General features: G+C 38.3%; 1 protein-coding gene across 1 annotated transcript in view; it reads right to left on the bottom strand.

The window, feature by feature from the left end:
* LOC109680403 (uncharacterized) overlaps positions 1 to 18,312 on the bottom strand; it is a 451,924-nt gene that overhangs the window by 255,402 nt on the left and 178,210 nt on the right. The gene's annotated exons all lie outside the window — the stretch shown is intronic.

The raw sequence follows: 18,312 nt of genomic DNA, 5'->3' as shown, positions 1-18,312 counted from the left end.
GCTGTTTTGAGATTTGCTTGTTCTTGTTTTTCTAGGAGTTTGAGATGAAGCATGAAGTCATTGATTTGTGATCTTTCTGTCCTTTTAATATATGCACTCATGGCTATAACCTTTCCTCTTAGGATGGCCTTTGCTGTGTCCTATAGATTCCAGTAGGTCATGTTTTCATTTTCATTAACTTCCTGGAAACTTTTAATTTCCTTTTTTATTTCATCAATGACCCATTGTTCATTGAGCAATGTGTTGTTCAGCTTTCAAGTGTTTGCATGTTTCTTTACTGTTGTTTTGGTTGTTGAATTCTACTTTTAATGCATTGTGATCACATAGACTACATGGGATGATTTCTATTATCTTATATTTGCTGAGGCTTGCTTTCTACCCTAGGATCAATTTTGAAGAAACTTGCATGGCTTGCTGAGAAGAGTGAATATTGTGCAGAATTTGGATGAAATATTCTGTAGACATCTGCTAGGTCCATTTGATCTTGACTTCGATACAGAATTTCTTTATTGATTTTTTGGTTTGAATGACCTATCTATTGGTGATGGGGGGTATTAAAGTCTCCCACTACCACTGTGTTGGAGTTTCTATATGTTTTTAGGTCCTTCAGAATATGTTTGATGAAATTGGGTGCATTGACGTTGGGTGCATATAGGTTGATGATTATTACTTCCTTTTAGTGTCTTTCCACTTTTATTAGTTTGAATGCCCTTCTTTATCTCATTTGATCGATGCAGGTTTGTAGTCTACTTAGTTTGAGATAAGTATTGCTACACCTGCCTGTTTTGGTGGGGGCATTATCTTGATAAATCTTCTTCCAGCCATTCACTCTAGCCAGTACTTGTTTCTGTTGATGAGATGGGTTTCCTGTAAACAACAGATTCTTGGATTTTCCTTTTTAATCCATTTTGTCAAATTGTGTCTTTTGACAGGGGAATTAATTCCATTAACAGTCAGTGTTAGTCTTGATAGTTATGTCATGATTCCTATCATTTAGTTGTCTTTGTTGTTTAGGGACTTGATTGTGTGAAGCTGAATCAATGTCACTGTCTACTTTCTTGCATTTTCTTCTCCTGTGGTTTGGTACTGCCTGTCCTTTCACAGGTTTGTTTGCTTTCATTTTCCATTTCCAAAATTCCTTGGAGAATCTTTTGTAGTGTTGGCTTGATGGTCATATATTATTTTAGTTTCTGCTTATCATGTAGGACTTATTGCTCCATCCATTTTGAATGATGGTTTTGCTGGGTAGAGTACCCTAGGGTTGAAGTTATTTTCATTTAGTGCCTGGAAAACCTCACTCCATGCTCTTCTTGCTTTCAAGCTTACTGTTGAGAAATCTGTTGTGATTGTGATAGGTTTACCTGTATATATTATATTTTTTTCTCTCTTACAGTTTTCAACATTCTTTCTCTATTCTCTGTGCTTGCTGTATTAATAATATATCATGGAGTAGTTCTAATTTGGTCAAAACAGTTTGGTTTCCTGTACCTGAATGGGCATAGTTTTCTCTAGATTTGGGAAATTTTCTGTTATTATTTTGTTGAATATATTACACATTCCTTTTGCTTGCACATCCTCTCAGATTCTGTCTTCTGAGATTCTGTTTTTTGCTTGTTTTAGTCTGCTGGGGAGGCCTTCCATTGTTTTTTGGATTGCTCTGTCATTTTTTTCTGAGGATTTCATATCAAGGGCCACTTCCTCTTTAATATTGTCAATTTTTATCCCTAATTCATTCGTTTCTATAAGGTGTTCTCTTTCACTTTGGTATTGATTTAGGGCACCAAGAATTCACTTACTTATTTTTGTGTCTTCTCCTATTCTTCATTTTTGTTGTCTTGGAATTTCTTGAGTGCCTTCTATGTGTTTTGGTTGACCTTGGCTACTAAGACCTCCATGAAATTCTCAGGGATTTCTTGCAGAATTTCTTCTTTCAGAATTTTCATGTGGGATTCATTGTGTTCCTTGAGGTAGTCTATCTTTGTTTTGTTGACTACTGGAACTAAGTATCTGTATTCCTCATTTCCCTCAATCCTGTACTAATTTTTTTGGGGGGGAACATGGTTTCCATTCCTTTTTTGTCTTCCCATCACTCCACTTGGTGTTGTTACTGTCTCTGTTCTTTGTGTAATTTAATATTGTCAAACTAACAATACTAAAACTAATTAGACCAAGAAAGAAAGTGAAAAAGGAAAAAGAAAAAAAAAAGAAAACCAAAGAAATCAATAGGCAGAGATGGTGGACAAACAGTGAAAAGTTAGAGAGAGAAAATGAAAGAAACAAAATTCCAGGTTCAGGAACGGTAGAATTTCAGTCTTAGTTTTTCTGGTGTTACTCCTGCAGCATCTGTTCCTGGTGTTGGTTTTTAATCTGTAGCTCTGTTGTAGTCTTGCTAGGTGGTTGGGTTTGGAAATGAGCTTTGTGGACCACTATCTGTCCTATTTCAGGCCATGGCTCATCACATGCTTACTGTCAGCCTGTCTGTCTTTCTAGACTTTGTTTTCTGAAAGTTCGCATGGAGTTCAGAAGCTTGAACCTCCCCCTTTCTCCAGTGCAGTGGCTTGTAGGCAATCTACTTTTCCAGGGTCTGTTTCCTGAAAGTTCACACAGTTTATCTGCTTGACCACCCTTTTGTCCAGGACAGCGGCAGGTCCGTCATCTAATTTTCCAGGCTTTACTAAAAGTTCACTCGGAGCTCACATCCTTCTTCCTCTCCTCTTCTCTGCAGCATCCTGCCCCCTCTGCTGCATGTTCCTTTACAGTTCCTTATTATTCAGTTTTTTTTTCCGGGGCAGGGTAAGTCTGTCCAGGAGGCTATGCAGGTTTATCCCAGGGGTAGCTGTGGGAGTACTGCATGCCACTATTTGCTCACCTGCTGGTCTGGGTCTCCCAAACAGGTTTGGAGCCAATGTTTGGCAGTGTGGGAGCCCTCCTGTTTTCTCAGTGTATCATGGTGTGGAGAAGCTTTGTACAGACTGGGGGTTTTGGATGTCAGAGTTTTGCTTCTTCTTCTTTTTTTTTCTAATAAGTGTGGCTCCTTCATCTAAAAAAAAGATTTTTTATTTATGGAGCTAAGGCTGTCTGTCCCTCCCTCTAGTCACCATTTAGATCTCTCCTGGTGTTACTCTTATGGGAACAAGTATTATGAATTTGTAATGGGAACTGCTTGAATCCCAGAATGCCAGTGTACAAGAAATTATTGTTGTGACCAGCTACCCAATTGGTGTTTATATTCTATTCTCAATTTTAAAAATAATTGCAATGAGGTGTCAGAATTACTATGTGAACTGTGAATATAGATGGAGAATGAGATAATGATGACCATGAACTGGAGTATTTGGAGAACAAATCATCATGTGACTTTCTTGTAAAGACAGTCTCTACCTTAACTGCTGTGACTTCCACAATTGCTCTTGAAATGGTATGTGATGTGTTAGCATCCACTGACCTTTGATCATGTGTTTCAACTTGTACTTGGCTTGTTTTCCTAAACCAATATGATTGATGTTATTGAGAGAAAATTTGACTGACAGACATGTGCAAAAGTGCTCATTTGTCCCACAAATGGAAATGCACAATGGATTGAAGCCTCTCATTGTACTTGGTGTGGTTTTACACACACCTTCAATAAAGGCAGGAAGATGAGAGGTTTGAGGTCCATCAAGCAATACAGCAAGTTGAGGACAGACTGGGTTATATAATGAAACCCTGTTTCATTGAATAACACCCAAAATCTATTTAAAAACAAGTAAAAGTCCAGTGAATATTCTTTATCTATGTCAAATTCTACGTTAGAAATTTGAGCCTGTTTTAAATTTATACATATTGTTCCAGACAAGACGAGGCTATAAATATACTGTTTTTCATTCATAAAAACTGTGTATATCCAACATTTACCCTCAAATATCTGCTTTATGTTTGTCATTCTGATGCCTACCAGTAAACCTAACTGCAATAGAACCTGATGCAGTAGGACTACTTAGCCCATGAATTGGACACTTGCTGTACTCTATTTCAAGTAATAATAGATTAATAAAAGAAAGCATATGGATTAATGTGATATGATATTATAAGTTATGTTTGAGTTTCATGGATACTGTCATTTAAATTTTTTAATATGAAATGCTTCAGAAATTTGCATGTCATCCTTGTGCAAGGTCACGTGAATCTTGTCTGTACCATCAAATTTCAGTATATCAGTTCACTGAATAGAAGTGAATTGAATTTCAGTTCATGTAAGTGTTGCTTAAGTGAACATGATACTGACTGTTTTAATCAGATCAGCTGATAAGGTGTTTCTATTTGATTTAAAACTCTGTTGGATTCATGAGATAATTAAAATACATTTTTAAAATTTCCACTTGATTTTCTTTCATGTTGTGTTAAGTATTTGTCTTTAATATGCTTCCCTAACAATGGCCCAAATGGGAGAGATTTCCTCAGTTACCTGCATATCTGACCAATTTCCCACCACATGGAGCCCTGCCTTCAATCTCACTTAAGGCTTTTCCACTATACCTAGACCAGCACTCCAGGCCAGCACTCACTGGATCAGCAACTGACTCCTACAGGAAGTTCCCAAGGATAGGACAATGCAGGGAGTTTCCAAAGCTAAAGTTCCATATTCAGGAGCTTATCAGAAAGACCTTACAAAACTGTACCTTGACTGAATACCTAGAAGAAGAGAGAACTTTCCTAGTGCCAGCATGTTGTGCAGATTCTGTGTCTTTAGACTCACTACTGAGAGAGTGTTTGTTGTAGTTCCTTACTCTCTTGTTTTTTCTTTCATTTTATCCCTGCCCCTGTGCTGCACACTGAGGCACTCCTTCTCTTATAGTGTGCACTATGTACATATTGTGATTTTATATATTTCTACTTTCCATGAAACTACACTGCATGTTTTAGGAGGCTCTTGCTTTCTATTACTTAAGTGTTCCCTCTGACCCTATGCATTCCACTGGATGCTGCTTTTTTTCTCTCTCTTTCCTGCTCTGCAATTTTCTACTTTGTATAGGGTGCTGTCCACTACTGAACCTTCAGTGCCTTCCCATCATGGCCTGGTTTGAAAATAACACCTCTACACCTTTCTGGCTCTGTGCTTCAGAGGTACTAATAATTCACTCATGCCACTAGTCTTGACAGTGATGAATGACCTGTGTAGATATTGATTCCTTCCTTCAATCTTTCTGACATGCTCTGTATTTTATGTGATATTGATATGATGTAGTATCACTTGTTTTTCTTGGTCATTTTGTCTCTATTAGAAATGCATTCTTCATAGTTACCACAAGGGTTACATAAAATATATTACAGCTATTCAAAATTTAGCAAAAAAAAATTTAGCTATAGTTACATATGAAGAGAATTTATTTTTATTTTCTTCACACTCCAATTTCAATGGTGTTCATGTCACATTTTATCTCTTTGTACTTTGCACCAGTAAGAAATATGAAAAGTTTATTTGTTTTTAATGTTTGTTTCTCACTTACTAAAGTTAAAAAAATTTTGGTTATGCAGTGGTTTAAACTGGGGGCTTCACATTTGCTAGGCAAGCACCCTATCACTTGAACCACTCCAACAGCCCTAAAGTTAAAAACTTTTCCCACTCAGCCTAATAGCATTTGACTATTCTGAATATGACTAAAATTTACCTTTTACCCAATGGAATTAATATTCTCACATTTTCATGCCATTTGAAGGTCACTTTGTTTAACTGTTAAGAACTGTTATCATTTTATTTAAGGCTGATATCGCAGTGATGAGCTTCTTCATCTTTTATAGGCAAGGCCTACTGGCAAATGTCAGAGGGCTTGATATCATTCTTCAGGTAGTTGGAATGAGAAAGTTGGCTTCATGGCTTAGATTCTCTGACTCCTCATAACACAATCTACCCATTTTCAGCTGAGCAAGTTAAAATGTGCCAACTCACATTTTAACTGTATACATGATTACTGTATACATGTAGAAATGGGAGATATCTCCCAGCAATATTCTACACAAGAATCAAGATTGACTGAAGAAAAACATTTTTCTTGCTGTAAAAAACAAACTATTGCTAGGCCACAATCAGATGCCTATTCTAAGTTTATACATATTCCATAGCATTGCACATGTTTCTGGATGCACCCCATAGAACATAATGCTCTGTGCGTAGTTAGGAGCAGGTAGTGTTTAACTCTGAGAGTATGCCATGCCCTGGTGCCTGTCCATCAAAACTAAAATGATCTCCTTCAGCACCTTAGTATTTGACAGCAGTGAGCTGTCATTAGGAGTCAGTTTAAGGTTCTGACATGAAAAAATTGCCAAAACCATGAGACCCTTTGGCAGGAAACTGCCTAAATCTGTCTTTGTCTTAAACATATTCTTCAGAGATATTTAACATAGAAATATTTCAGTGTGATTCTATCAACTCTGTGCATGAGAAAACAAATACTGTCCAAAAAACAGCCCTGAGGCATTGTGAGTTTCAACCTCTGAGAGAAAAGGGCCCCCCCCCAAAAGTGTGTCCATGTGTGTGTGTGTTCTGTGCAGAAACCACCAAGGGTAACTTCTTTGCCCTTGGTCTGCAGGCTCAAATCTAACCTTATTTTAGAGTCACTTGTCTTAGCCCTCTACTCAGTACAGGAAGTTACTCATGAACATCACACCAGCATTCATAATTTAACATGGACAAATATCAAAATCACATTTATCAGTGAAGAACCTGCCTTCTCTGATGCATCCTCCATGTAAACATCCAGTATAAAATAAAATAGCCAGATACTTCATATTGACTTACAAAACTTGCAAATGAGTATTCCTTTGAGAAGACTGAGATGACAGCATAATATTATTTTCAACTTAGCACATTCTTAGGTAAGACACTTAATGAGATACCCCTTGCTTCATTGGTTCCCTGGCCTTCACAGTTCATGAGTTTCACCAGATGGTCTGGCCCTGCATATTTATATGTCTTCTTTATCCATTTGAAATTCTTATTTTGTTCCCCATCCTACTCCTAGGATGAATCGAGTCATTTCTGTAGCTATGGCTAAGCTGTGTATAATGTTTTTCCTTTTAAAATACACTTAATTTTCACCTGGCAAATGTACCAGAATCCCTCTCATGCATCCAGATTTAAATTCTTGTTTTTTCTTTTTTTATTTGGATGGGAAGGGGTTTGAACTCATGGCTATGTGCTTCCAAAGCAGGCACTCTACTGTTTAGCCATACTATTGATTTAAATTCTGCATTTGAAAATCTCTTTCAGGAAATACGGTGGTGGCCCTATTTTTGCTTTTATCATCTGTAAGCTGTCTCACCACCTCCTTAAGGAAGACACACACAGAATACTCTAACAGATCATCAACTTTGTTAAATGCTGGGGTTCACAGCACAAGCTTGGAGAATCCGCACCTCAATGAGGACATGTGTGTATGCATGAGGTCCTCACCTACAGTCAGAGTTCATGGTCTCTCTGTTTGTGCATAATTGCTCAAAGCAAAGTTGTGGATGATTTTAACACATAGGCAGTACCCCCTCACAGAAGTAGTGCTTATCTGTTCAATTTATTTTGTTATTTAACGATAGACTTTCTCATACACTGTTCAAAAAGGAAGAAATTCAGTGAAGATTTATTAGCCTATATTAATTATGCAAAATAATGGGTCTCAGGGTTTTATACTTACTGGGCACATGCTGTACTACTTGAGTCCCACCTCCAAGTAGTATTTCTGTGGCTATTTTTGAGATCAGGTTGCTCTGTTCTCTTATTTTTTTTTTTTGGACATTTTCTGACCTGGAACAAATTCTCCTCATCTCAGCCTCCCAAGTACCTCAGATTACAGACATGTAATCAATTTGGCAGCTGAGTTGTTTATACTGAGCCCAGAACCTTAGAGAACACCTGGCTGCAGTAGCAGTAGGAAAAAGTGACAGCATGTCCAGACTCTGCAGTTGTTCAAAGAGGGACACAATCCCTTCTCAATGTGTGAATGGACCCCACAATTGATGCCACTCAATCTTTGGGCCCGTGAAGCCTGTGTTGTGGGGTCAGTCTGGGAGTCAGTACCCCTCTGAACTGTCCTGTCTTTTCCCTGTGAGGTGATTCATCCTAGCCCACAATCCTTGCTAGATTTCTCCACATCCTAACCTAAGGCTTCCAATATGTGTGGTGATGGCAGGTATTCATTGGGCACTTTAGGCTTGTTTATGAAGTTTGTGCGGGGAGGTGCATCACAGTGTGGTATACCTTAGGACTCTTTCTCACAGTTTTACAGTGAAATCATGACTAACACAGCACGTGACTTTGGTTTATGTATTACAGTAGGTGGTTTTTCAAAAGTAAGGTATGCAGACATTCCAAAGGTTAGGCAATTGAGGTTTACACCCAAATGGAAAAGAAAACAAGAGTATAAGGAACTTGGGAGTGCTGGTGGAGTGGCTAATGGGGTAGGTTTCTTGCCTAGCCAGTTTGAGGCTTGAGTTCAAGCCCCAGTAAAACGCCCCACCTCCAGAAAAAAGCTTCCTTTAAAGATAGTTTGTTTGCACTGACTGACTCAGATGACCATTGTTGAGGTAAAACAATGAGCATTGGGGAAGGTGTGTGGGCTTTTCAGAGGTTGTAAAGGGGAGTTGTGCTGCTGGTGATGTGGGACAACTGGGTCACCAAAAGGCAATAAATGATGAGTTTATGACTTACATCCTCAGAACAGGGAGGATCAGGGGTTGACACTGGCCTTAGCTGCTGTGAGGGAGCTGCAACTCCCCAAGATATGTCTGGGGACTACGGCCCAAGTAACTTTTTAAAATTTTTATTATTCATTTGTGCATACAATGCTTGGGTCATTTCTATCCCCTACCCTACCCTGTCCCTTACCACCCACTCCACCCCTACCCCTACCTCCCACCCCCTTGACACCTGGCAGAAACTATTTTGCCCTTATCTCTAATTTTGTTGAAGAGAGAATATAAGCAATAATAGGAAGGAACAAGGGTTTTTGCTAGTTGAGATAAGGATAGCTATACAGGCAGTTGACTCACATTAATTTCCTGTGCATGTGTGTTAACTTCTAGGTTAATTCTTTTTCATCTAACCTTTTGTCTAGTTCCTGGTACCCTTCTTCTATTGGCCTCAGTTGTTTTTAAGGTATCTGCTTTAGTTTCTCTGTGTTGAGGGCAACAAATGCTAGCTAATTTTTTAGGTGTCTTACCTATCCTCGTATCTCCCTTGTGTGCTCTCGCTTTTATCTTGTGACCAAAGTTCAATCCCCTTGTTGTGTTTTCCCTTGATCTAATGTCCACATATGAGGGAAAACATATGATTTTTGGTCTTTTGGGCTAGGCTAACCTCACTCAGAATGATGTTTTCCAGTTCCATCCATTTACTACCGAATGATGATATTTCATTCTTCTTCATGGCTGCATAAAATTCCATTGTGTATAGATACCACATTTTCTTGGTCAATTTGTCAGTAATGGGGCATCTTGACTGTTTCCATAACTTGGCTATTGTGAATAGTGCCGCAATAAACATGGGTGTGCAGGTGCCTCTGGAGTAACCTGTGTCACAGTCTTTTGGGTATATCCTCAAGAGTGGTATTGCTGGATCAAATGGTAGATCAATGTTTAGCTTTTTAAGTAGCCTCCAAATTTTTTTCCAGAGTGGTTGTACTAGTTTACATTCCCACCAACAGTATAAGAGGGTTCCTTTTTCCCCGCATCCTCACCAACACCTGTTGTTGGTGATGTTGCTAATGATGGCTATTCTACAGGGGTGAGGTGGAATCTTAGTGTGGTTTTAATTTGCATTTCCTTTATTGCTAGAGATGGTGAGCATTTTTTCATGTGTTTTTTGGCCATTTGAATTTCTTCTTTTGAGAAAGTTCTGTTTAGTTCACTTGCCCATTTCTTTATTGGTTCATTAGTTTTGGGAGAATTTAGTTTTTTAAGTTCTCTATATATTCTGGTTACCAGTCCTTTGTCTGATGTGTAGCTGGCAAATATTTTCTCCCACTTTGTGGGTGTTCTCTTCAGTTTAGAGACCATTTCTTTTGATGAGCAGAATCTTTTTAGTTTTATGAAGTCCCATTTATCTATGCTATCTCTTAGTTGCTGTGCTGCTGGGGTTCCATTGAGAAAGTTCTTACCTACACCTAAGTCTAGAGTATTTCCTACTCTTTCCTGTATCAACTTTAGAGTTTGTGGTCTGATTTAAAGATCCTTGATGCATTTTGAGTTAATATTGGTATAGGGTGATATACATGGATGTAGTTTCAGTTTTTTGCAGACTGCTAACCAGTTTTCCCAGCAGTTTTTGTTGCAGAGGCTACTTTTATTTCATTGTATATTTTTAGTGCCTTTGTCAAAGACAAATTGGTTATAGTTGTGTGGCTTCATATTTGGGTCCTCCATTCTGTTTCACTGGTCTTCATTTCTGTTTTTGTGCCAGTACCATGCTGTTTTTATAATTACTGCTTTGTAATATAGTTTGAAGTCAGGTATTGTGATACCTTCAGCATTGTTCTTTTGACTGAGTATTGCCTTGGCTGTTTATGGCCTCTTGTGTTTCCATATAAATTTAACAGTAGATTTTTCAATCTCTTTAATGAATGTCATTGGAATTTTGATGGGAATTGCATTAAACAAGTACAATACTTTTGGGAATATAGACATTTTTTACTATGTTGATTCTACCAATCAATGAGCATGGGAGATCTCTCCATTTTCTATAGTCTTCCTCAATCTCTTTCTTCAGAAGTTTATAGTTTTCCTTGTAGAGGTTGTTCACATCTTTTGGAAGGTTTACACCTAGGTATTTGATTTTTTTGAGGCTATTGTAAATGGAATTGTTTTCACATATTCTTTTTCCTTTTGTTCATTATTAGTGTATAGAAATTCTAATGATTTTTCTATGTTGATTTTATATCCTGCTACCTTGCTGTAGCTATTGATGGTGTCTAGGAGGTTCTGAATAGAGTTTTTTTGGTCTTTAAGGTATAGGATCATGTCATCTGCAAATAGGGATATTTTGACAGTTTCTTTACCTATTTGTGTTCTTTTTATTCCTTCTTCTTTCCTAATTGCTCTGGCTAGGAATTCCAGTACTATGTTGAATAGGAGTGGAGGTAGTGGGCATTGTTGTCTGGTTCCTGAGTTTAGAGGGAATGGTTTCAGTTTTTCTCCGTTAAGTATAATGCTGGCTGTAGGTTTCTCATATATAGATTTTATAATTTTGAGGTACTTTCTTTCTATTCCTAGTTTTCTTAGAGCTTTTATCATGAAATGATGTTGGATCTTATCAAAGGCTTTTTCTGCATCTATTGAGATGATCAAGTGGTTTTTGTCTTTTCTTCTGTTAATGTGGCTTATTACATTTATTGATTTTCGTAGGTTGAGCCACCCCTGCATTCCTGGGATAAAGCCTACTTGGTTGTGGTGAATCTTTTTGATGTGTTGTTGAATTTGGTTTGACATTATTTTGTTGAGGATTTTTGCATTAGTGTTCATTAAGGAGATTGGCCTATAGTTCTCCGTTTTGGAGGTGTCTTCTCCTGGTTTGGGGATAAGTGTAATACTGCCTTCATAAAATGTATTAGGCAGTTTTCCTTCCCTATCTATTTTGTGGAACAGTTTAAGGAGGGTTGATATCAGCTCTTCTTTAAAGGTCTGATAGAATTCAGCAGAGAATCCCTCAGGTTCTGGACTTTTCTTCTTAGGGAGACTATTGATTGCTGCTTCAATTTCATTTTGTGTTGTAGATCTATTCAGGTGATTAATTTCTTCTTGGTTCAGTTTTGGATGATCATATGTATCTAGAAATCTGTCTATTTCTTTAACATTTTCAAATTTATTTGAATATAGTTTCTCGAAGTAGTCTCTGATGATTTCCTGGACTTCCATGGTGTTTGTTGTTATCTCCCCTTTTGCATTCCTGATTCTACTAATTTGGGTTTTTTCTCTCCTCATTTTAGTCAGGTTTGCCAGGGGTGTGTTGATCTTGTTTATTTTTTCAAAGAACAAAGTTTTTGTTTCATTAATTCTTTGTATGGTTTTTTTTTTCATTTCTATTTTGTTGATTTCAGCTCTTATTTTTATTATTTCTCTCCTATTTGTTTTTGGATTTGCTTGTTCATGTCTTTCTAGGAGTTTGAGATGTATCATTAGGTCATTGATTTGGGATCTTTCAGTCTTTTTAATATACGTGCTCATGGCTATAAACTTTCCTCTCAGGACTGCTTTGCTGTGTCCCATAGGTTCCGTTAGGTTGTGTTTTCATTTTCACTGACTTCCAGGAACTCTTTAATTTCCTCTTTTATTTCATCAATGACCCACTGTTCATTAAGGAATGAGTTATTCAGTTCCCAGCTGTTTGCATGTTTTTTGTCTTTACTTTTGTTTTTGAGTTCTCATTTTATTGCATTGTGATCAGATAGTATGCATGGTATAATTTTTATTTTCTTATATTTGCTAAGGCTTGCTTTGTGTCCTAGGATATGGTGTATTATTTTTGTTTGGATGACGTATCTATTGATGATAATGGGTGTTAAAGTTTCCCACAACCACTGTGTTGGAGTTAATATATGCTTTTAGGTCTTTCAGGATATGTTTAATGAAATTGGGTGCATTGACATTGGGTATGTTGACATTGGGTACATATAGGTTGATAATTATTTCCTTTTGGTCTATTTCCCCTTTTATTAGTATGGAATGTCCTTTATCTCATTTGATCAATATAGGTTTGAAGTCTAATTTGTCAGAGATAAGTATACCTACTTCTGCCAGTTTTCAGGGGCCATTGGCTTGGTAAATCTTCTTCCAGCCTTTCATCCGAAGCCTATGCTTATTTCAGTCAGTGAGATGGGCATCCTGTAATCAACAAATTGTTGGATCCATTTCATCAAATGGTGCCTTTTGATGGGTGAATTAAGTCCGTTAACGTTAAGTGTTACTACTGATAGGTATGTGGTGATTGCTGTCATTTAGTTGTCTTAGTTGTTTGAAGATTTGATTGTGTGTACCTAAGTTGAGGTTACTGTCTACTTTCTTGCTTTTTCTTTTCCTGTAGTTTGGTGCTGCCTGTCTTTTCATGGTTATGTTGGGTTTCACTTTCTGTGTGAAGAATCCCTTGAAGAATCTTTTGTAGTGGTGGCTTTGTTGTCACATATTGTTTTAGTTTCTGCTTATCATGGAAGACTTTTATTGCTCCATCTATTTTGAATGATAGTTTTGCTGGGTAGAGTATCCTGGGGTTGAAGTTATTTTCATTCAGTGCCCAGAAGATCTCGCCCCACGCTTTTCTTGCTTTTAATGTTTCTGTTGAGAAGTCTGCTGTGATTTTGATGGGTTTACCTTTGTGTGTTATTTGCTTTTTTCCTTTTACAGCCTTCAATATTCTTTCCTCAGTTTCTGAACTTGTTGTTTTAATGATGATACGTCGTGGGGTAGTTCTATTTTGATCTGGTCTGTTTGGTGTTCTGGAGGCCTCTTGCATCTGTATGGGAATATCTTTCTCTACATTTGGGGAATTTTCTGTTATTATTTTGTTGAATATATTATGCATTCCCTTCGCTTGCACCTCTTCTCCTTCTTTGATGCCCATGATTCTCAAGTTTAGTTTTTTGATGGAGTTGGTGAGTTCTTGCATTTTCTTTTCACAGGTCTTGAGTTGTTTAGATAATAGTTCTCCGGTTTTTCCTTTAATTACCATTTCATCTTTGAGTTCTGAGATTCTGTCTTCTGTTTGTTCTATTCTGCTGGATTGGCCTTCTATTTTGTTTTGCAATTCTGTTGCATTCTTTGTTCTGAGGTTTTCCATATCTTGGGTGGTTTCCTCTTTAATGTTGTCTATTTTTGTCCTGAGTTCATTTATCTGTTTATTAATTGTGATCTCTGTTTCAGTTTGGTGTTTATACAGTGCTTCTATGGTTTCCTTTATTTCTTCTTTTGCTTTTTCAAATTCTCTATTTTTGTTATCTTGGAATTTCCTGAGTGTCTCCTGTACATTTTGGTTGACCATATCCAGTATTATCTCTATAAAATTCTCATTGACTACCTGTAGTATTTCTTCTTCTAGATTATTCTTGTAGGGTTCATTGGGTTCTTTGGCAAAGTTTATCTTCATTTTGTTGGAGTCTTGATCTGAGTATCTGCTTACTTCATTTCCCTCTGGTTCCTCTAATTCTTTGCTGTGGGGAAACTGGTTTCCATTTTTTCTGTCTTCCCGTCATTGCCCTTGGTGTTGTTATTGTCCCTGTACTGTGCGCAATTAAGTATTTTCTGGCTTGTAATAATAGCACTAGTGATATTTAGAATAGAAGGGTGAGAGGGGATGGAAAGGAAAGAAGTTATCCAACTAGATGTTATGACATGTTGAAATAGATCTATTTCAACATGTGCCACAATCTCCTATGTTCATTGTGATGTCACATGCTTAATGAAAACAGCTAATTTTATCTGAGTTGTCAGTAATGAGTCTTATTTCATATTATGTTTGTGTTGGTTTGTAAGAAAACAGGTGAAGCTTCCAAATGTTGCAATTATAGAAGTGGTGCTCAATTTCAAGAAACAAAATTTTGATCTGAGGTATTTCAAATAATCTATCTTGCTAATCAGGAGGAAATTATGTGTCTGCATCCTATAGGCTGTCTTTTCCTTTCTTTGGGCCACAAATGCCTGTGATATATTCCTTTAAAATTATTGTATTTGTTGTTTTTGTTGTTCTGGAGTTTGAACTCAGGGCCTAACAATTGGTATTCTGGAACTCTACCATGTAATTCTTTCTGCCAGCTGATTCTCATCCCTAGGGAAGATGTGTGTGTGGCATGGAGAGATTTTCTATTGTCATGACATGAAGCAGGCAGTAGATTTAATGACATCCAGTGGATGAATACTAAGGACATTGTTACACATTGTGCAGTGGTCAGGACATTTCCCACAATTAAACATCAAGCCCCTAATGTTCCTAGTGCTGAAATTGGGAAACCTTGTTGTAGGTGTATTTTGCCATTGCTGCTGTAATCCTGCTCATTGTTACAGGACCATACATTATGCTATCATGTACCTTACTTTGTACTGGAGTATAATCCATATTATTTTGTGTGCTAAGAAGCACTGTATGGCTGATCTATATTGTCAACTGTACATACATATATATTTAGGACATGGCATCCCTGTGAAGTCCAGACTGTTTTTGAACATTTCTTTGTTTTGGTGATAATTGGATTTAAACTCAGGACTCATGCATGATAGCTCAGGTATAACACTTGATCCACTCCAATGGACCATTGTTGTGTTGGACAGTTTCAACATAGTGTCATGAAAACTATTTGGCTAGGCTGGTTTTGAACCTCAGTCCTCCTGACTCTACCTACTGACTAGCTATGATGATTGACATGAGCCACTGACACCAGCTTTGACCTGGACATTTTAATCTTCATGACTGATCCTTCCCAGGTGCTAACTTGAAGTCTTGTCCCTCCATGACTGGCTTCAATTGCTGTTATTGTGTCTGCTGTTCCTCTCTTCTTTGCTTTCTTGCTTTCTTCCTTCTTCCTACTTATTCTTTCTTCATTCCTCCATTCTTTTCATTCTTCTTTCATTTTCCAAGGCAATTTTTTCTAAATTATCTGCTCTATCATGTAAATATTTGTTTTTGCAGACAGGTGCCTATTGTAAATGTAACTGGTCTTAGTTTGTAGACAGTATTGTCACATCAGTTTTGGACAGTGCATACATGTTTCTCCAATATTCCATCTACCTCTTAACTTTACCCAGAATATGTTTTGTTGATCAGAAACCCTAATGTTAAGGCAGGTATGGTGGGGTCCTCCTGAAATCAGGCATTTGTAGGCTGAGGCAGGGATATTGAAATACAATGTAGCCTGGATAAATAGTGAGCTCCATCTGACAATGTGGCTCAAGCGGTACAGGGCCTGCTTGGCAAGCATGAATCCTTGAGTTAAAAATCCCAGGACAACAAAAAATTATTGAGCTCTAGCTCAGTCTTTGAGACACAAAAACCAAAAAACCCCAGTCCCAGTGCCTCATCCCTGTAATCTTAGGTACTCAAGAGGCAGAGATCAGGAAGAGTGTGCTTCAAAGCCAGAAACAGCCAAATTGTTCATAAGACCCTACCTCAAAAAATTGATTAGAAAAAAAGGGCTGGAGGACTGCTGCAGTTGTTAAGAACACCTGCCTAGCAAGTATGACACTCTCAGTTCAAACCCCAGTTCCACCCACCAATAAATAGGATTCCCAGAGTTTGGTCCCAAGCCCTTTGCATATGCATACTCACTTTCATGTAAATGTGATGGGGGAGATATATTGATATACATGTGCATTTCAATGTGATATGGGGAGGCAGGCATATTGGCACATGTCTGAAATCAAAGATAGTCATGAGAGTCCAGAAGATGGTTCGAAGTTGGAGAGTAGCCATGGATAGCATGTGTGCACAATAAAAGTTCACATAAACAACTTCATTGGAACACTTCACACTTTCCAAAGGACAGAAACTAAAGAAGCTGATGTACAGTAAGTCACAAATATACAGTCCTCCATGTTTTTATTCATGCAAATTAGTATTGCCTAACGTGTTCTCTGGACTGGCTCAAGTGGTAAAGTGCATACTGAGCATGCGTGGTGTCCTGAATTCATCCCCAAATGGTGAAAAAGAAGAGGAAACTACACCGTGTGTTTCTCTAGCAGTTGGGTTCTGCTACAAGACGCTTTATAGGCTGAGCTCATGAATCTGTAGTAAAATGTAGGTTCTCTCTTTCTTCTCTGGCTCTCCTCTCCCGCTAAAATATGGTTTGGGCAGTAACTAGAATATTCAGCCTCTGCCATAGTGCCTGCTATAGCTACAACCACCATAGCCACCTTGGTTTCCTGATTTTCCAAAATATTGGCCTCAAGCACCATCAGGGCCAGACATTCTGCCTCACTTTCTACCACACATGGGTCCAAAATGTGAAAATTTGTTATAATTGCCAAATTTGACATAGTGTCTTACCACTGATAAAATTGCATCCTTCATTACCAAATTCATTGTAGCCATCCCCACTTTCATTACATTACCACCACCATGGGTGACACCAAAGCCACCATGATCAGTGAAATTTCCTCCTTGCCCAAACAAAACCACTTCTGTGACTACCACAAAAGAGAAAATCTTCATCCAATTTGGCTAGATGAAGAACTAATTCAACATATGTTGCTTTGACAGGGCTTTATTTCATTTTTGCACAGCAGGCACCATACTGCTGCAGCCACACCTCCTTTTCATTTCTCTTAAATCTTTTATGAAATTTAATTGCCATATATGCAGAAAATACGTTTTCTGCATATAAGAAATTAGTTTTATTTCCTGTTTTTCCGTGTTTTAATTTCTTGGCTGAAATTTGTTCCATTGAAACATAAGCTGTGAGAAAGTCCAGGCCATCAGCTTCATTCTGATATCTAGAGGTAGAGTATCAAACCTGCATTGACTTCCTGCATCCCTAGCACTCAAGACTTTGGGGTTGGGCCCTGTATGCATGAGCCAATCAGGGCAGCACGTTAATCACATGCAACGATCATCCAATGAGGGCACCAGTGACAGCAATTCCACTTTGCCTACCACATACTGGCCATATTTGCTCTCGGCTGCTGAGAGAATTCTCAGGCTACTCAGCAATAGCAGCTATGTGATTTCTATTGATTGAAGTACACCAGGGAGGTCACCTGGACACATTAGCAGGAAACTGTGAGGGTGTGGCTGAGCATGTGTAGATATGGGGTAGAGGCCTTTACAACAGATAGCTAGAGTGGTGCTGCCCAAGCCCCTGTCAGCTAGAGCTGACAGTGTGGGACCTGATGCCACTGTTGGGGCTTTAGGTCCCCTATTGCCTGCAGTGTGGGGATGCCCTGTTGCACTTTCTCCACGTGGGGCAACTTCATTCCAGCCTGCTGCCCTTCCAGGACTGCTGTGAATGCAAACCCTTGTCTCTCAGACTGTGAAGTGACTGGGCCGTGTCATAGGACACTGTTTGCTATTTATGGACTTTGTGCCAGGATGAGGCACTGCTGTACAGTGTCCCCATATCTCCTTTCCCTTTACTGGATCTTGGTTTCCTTTTGAGTCCTTAAGGTTCAAGGGAAGCATGGACTAAATTCTATGCCCTGTCCCTTCAAGCCAATGCTTCTCAGTACTGCCAGTAAATCCCTTAATTTCCATGGATCCCACCCATTGCCAGACTCATTGGAAATTCAGATCCACATGTGCATGTGCTGGCTTTGGAGTGGAAGGGGCAATTTTTTCCCTTCCTTTCTTAACTGGTATGTGTGCACATGTTGTTT

The sequence above is a fragment of the Castor canadensis genome, chromosome 14 (assembly GCF_047511655.1).
Source record: "Castor canadensis chromosome 14, mCasCan1.hap1v2, whole genome shotgun sequence".
NCBI classification, from domain to species: Eukaryota; Metazoa; Chordata; class Mammalia; order Rodentia; family Castoridae; genus Castor; species Castor canadensis.
Note: the sequence above shows the minus strand (reverse complement) of the source record. Positions and strands in the feature narration are given on the sequence as shown.